The sequence below is a fragment of the Tarenaya hassleriana genome, unplaced genomic scaffold (assembly GCF_000463585.1).
Source record: "Tarenaya hassleriana unplaced genomic scaffold, ASM46358v1 Cleome14, whole genome shotgun sequence".
Taxonomy (NCBI): Eukaryota; Viridiplantae; Streptophyta; class Magnoliopsida; order Brassicales; family Cleomaceae; genus Tarenaya; species Tarenaya hassleriana.
In genome coordinates, this window is record NW_010964598.1 from 357,443 (window position 1) to 362,069 (window position 4,627).

Sequence of the window (4,627 nt, forward strand, 5' to 3'; positions counted from 1 at the left end):
ACATATAATTTATATATATATATATATATATATATATATAGTGATTTTAACAAAAAAAAAAATCTATCAACAATTTTTGGGCTATAATATGAGGATTTTATTACAATAGCATAATACAACTATTTTTTTTTTGTTTAATATAAATATATACCCGAAGAATAAAAAGATTTTTACAATTAGTGTTCAGCACCTGAACTTACGCCACATGGAACCATGAGAAATACAAAATCGTCTGATACAAAAACGTTCTACCCGTCTATATCGTAAGAGTGAACCAGTCCTCCAATAGGGTAATGTACTTCTCCGACCTCTACCATTGATTTGCCAGTATAACACTTCTCACCATACTATCCAATTGACATCTTAAAACACTCGCCGGCTTCGAACTTCTCTTAAATATTCGGTCATTTCGCTCCTTCCAAATCAAATGGATCGTAGCTTGTAGAATTAGCTTGGCTATTAATGGTCGGCGTCTGCTTCTATCACGCCCCGGTTGATCAAACCAGTGCACGTAACTGTCAAGAATCGTAGGTGGGTGAGACCAACATTTACCTGTATATATAGACCAGAATAATGGATGTTTTTGAAGAATTTAGTATTTTAGATATGAATTTGATTGAGTAGACAAGAAAATAAGATGGCTATGCCATCGGCTAAGAGAAGAACACGAAGAAGACAAGAGGATTTTGATAAAATAGTTACTTATTTTATTATTCATCGTATCGTTTATATATATACATAGAAGACAATAAAATAGAAAAAGTAAAATAAAAACAAACAAGGAAATAAGCACAACGGTAAAAGACACGACAAAAGAAAATGTCGACGTAACACATGCATGAAATCATGAAGAAGATATTTGATTTGATTTTGTTCGTTAGCTTCTCATAATCGAATTGGGCTTTTGGCCCAAGTTTTGCCCAAGTCTTGCATTAGTGAATGGGATGGGATCATTGAGCCAAGAAAGTCCAAGACTTGATTTGTCATCATTTGTCTTTGTGTCCGAGTTTGTTCGTCTCCGAGACATTCTGTGATCGAGTCCGAGCAATCATGATCTTTTTCTCTAACATTCCTCCTCAAGATTAGTTTGGAGAAATATCGAAAAACTAATCTTGACGAATATATATCTCCGTGTTTGCGTCGGTTCCTAAATATATCCCATGGTGGTTCTTTTGGCTTTTTCACCATTATACACGTTTGTTTAGTATTTATTTTATGTATACACTCAAAAGAATAGTTAGATAACACAAAGGAGGTCGTGACACTCCGTTTGAAATAATAATCCAAATGTAACAATGCGATGGCATGTCTTTCACCAAACAATAGCAAAAATAACGTCTTAATATTCTTAAATGCTAAGTTCAATGTTTTTAACACATGAGACATTATTTGTAAGAGGGGATTCATGTGTGGTTTATATTCTAGATTTAACATATTACTCAAATTTATATTGAATACAAAAAACATGTCGGATATATCTTTTTCATGGTCAAACGTATTTTAGACAAGTATTTCTTTTTTTCTATTTTGCAACACATAAATATTATCAACGAGATAAAAGATAAGAGGTTCAAAAGTGATTTTACCAAACCTAGAGTTATAGAAACTCATAGGTAATGCCATCTCTTTTTGTTTTTTGGATGCTTGTATTATTTTCTTGGTAGAGAAGCATATAAGTGTATCATGACATTCTCCCTCACTCGTGAGCTTCTTGACATATTGAGAACTCATGATTATTTGTTTTATTTTCTGTTATTATTTTACTCATTTTATGTCGATTATATTATAATTTTGGAAAATAATAAAAGAAGTATTGAAGAGAAAAAAATATACTTTTGAAAAACCCTTTTGTTATGTGACATGTGTTGCGTTACCCTTATCTCATTCATTCACGTGTTATGCCGCATGAACAAAATCTAATATTTATTTATAAAAATACAGAAAAATTTTAAAAAAATTTCGAAACATGCATAACGGAAAATATTTTTCATTACACACATTAAACCGTTATATAATACATAAATATTAAAATTCATAATAAAAAAATACATATTGTTAGAAATACATCATACTTTGAAAACTTAATTACCAATAAAAATGTTTGAAAAATTAATCGTCTCTCATTCGTCGTTTAGGTGCGGCCAAACTTGGTCGTCCTGCTCCATGCCCGAAATATTGTATAACAACGTCCTAACTTAATATTTAGAAAATAATTCGGGTTAAACTTACAAATTCAACTCTCATTGAAACGGATAAAATTCAACGTCTAATAAATTAAATAATAAAATTTTAAATACCAATTCATCGAATATATCACACAATATAATCAACATTCACAATCAATATCCATATGACCAATCGATCAAACTATTTATATGTATATCACACACATAGGTCAATCCAAGCGAATCATACGCGAAGATCATACAACTCATCCAAGTACTCTATACACAAAGATGAATATATGTAATCCAAGTATATCACATACAAGGATCAAATTTGATCACCATATAATTCCTCATCGATAACCGATATCACATATCTCGTAACCAAAATCAATACCATCCTTATCCACTCCAAACGTCAATCCCTCACACTATCGACTATCAAGTAGAGTCAATCGCAGAAATTTTTCCTCGTCGACCATCCGTGACAGAAACACTTATAATACTCGAACTCAAACCGTTTGGAATGTAACCGTACCACCTCCTCAGAAAAAATGCTCAATCCTCAATCTCAGGTTTTATTGTCTCTTCCCCACCCCATGATCAGTGACGTCATGGGTGCGGTTACCAAAAAACTGTACTTCCTCGTCAACGCACCGGTACCGACTCACTCATCTATCGGTACTGGATACACGAATCATTGGTTAATCCAATCACAATCATATCCCAACTCGTATAGCGTATGATTCGGATAGTATGTTATATGAGTGGAACTACCGTCACAACAACCATCAATATATCATATATATAAGACCAACCGATTACAAACACGCATTCCATTATACTCGAACCCATTCGATATACGGTTAACGTTATTCAATTCTACCCATTTAATTAAATTAAAATTTAGACTCTAAATTTTCTATACTCACATTTGTTGGGTATATTTATTATTATTGTTATATTTCTTTTTATCCTCTTATTAAAATTTTTATATTTTTTCTTCTGTAATTATATATATTTTTTTATCGTTTTGCAATTATACTACAAATTTACAATATTATAAAATTTAATACTAGACATGCTCACATTATTAATAAAATACAGGGACATTATTTTCTATCCTAAATTAATGAAAATTAAATTTAAGAATTTAACTCAAATTATTCACCTAAATTATATCAATTAGTTTCCTAACGGTAACGGGTCTCTTTCTTTTTTAAAATATATTATATATATTTTTATATTATTATAATATTATTTTTTATATATTTTTTCATTCCTCCCTCTACCTTTTTTTATTCTCTCTCTTCTCTCTCCCATTTTGGCAAGGTGTAGAAACTCCTTTTTTAGGGAGTGACATATACATATATATATTATATTAATTTTATTAGTTTTCTTAATTAGTGTATATATATTTTATTTTTTCACGTGGGCGACTTTGTACCTACTTATTTTTTTTTAATTTAAGAAAAGCTTTTTGCTATATATATATATATATATATAGGGTTATTACGGTTCAAAGATTCAGATGAACTAAAATATTTTCTTAGAATAGAATAGCTTGTACCAATTGTCAAATGTTTTAAATATCATCAAGAAGGAAAATTCTTTCTCGGATATCTCAAAAGCGTATATGAGTTTGGATGAATTGCATAATAGTATAGTAAAATTATTTGCTATTATGTCACTGAGTTAATATACACCCGTATGAGAAAATATATCATCTGGAGTAGTAAAAAACAAATGAATGGTTGTAAGATCAAATGCAAAAGCTGAGAATAGAGGTTATGAAAAAGATGATGTGGAGATGATTTGGTTGAAGGCTAGAATTTAAGGTGTTAGTATTTTTTTTTTTGCTTAATAACTCTATATCGCGACAAACAAACCTCTATTCATATATTTTCAATTAATATATTTCATCAAATAACTTAATGTATTGGAATTGATTGTCATTTTGTGAAGAAAATTTTCTCAAGATATTACTCCATAAACGAAAAGTGCAGATCTATTGAAGATTTTACTTTACTTCAATCGTATGTCACAAACCAATAACACGAATCTTTTACTTGTGTAAACCTATGAGGATAAATCTCTTACTTTTTCAGTGTGAGGAGTTAAAAACACAGAATCTTATTTCACAAAAAAAATCCACTATAATTGGGTTATAACGCAATAACCTCTCGCATGCAAAAAACACAATTCGAGATTATACAATGCATACATCAATTATCTAATCTCAATGCACCAAAGAGAACACAAAATAACAAGTTGTAACTTAGATAGTAAGTCAAGCCTATAGATTCTGATTTCAATAACCAATGCAAAATATCACCGTATAAATTAAAGAACAAAGGCGCCATAACCAACATACAAATTTTCACTACAATTAAAGAAGCATCCACCATCCGATTCTCACAACAATCAGACATGTGCAGTTTGGTATCTTTGGACAAATAGTT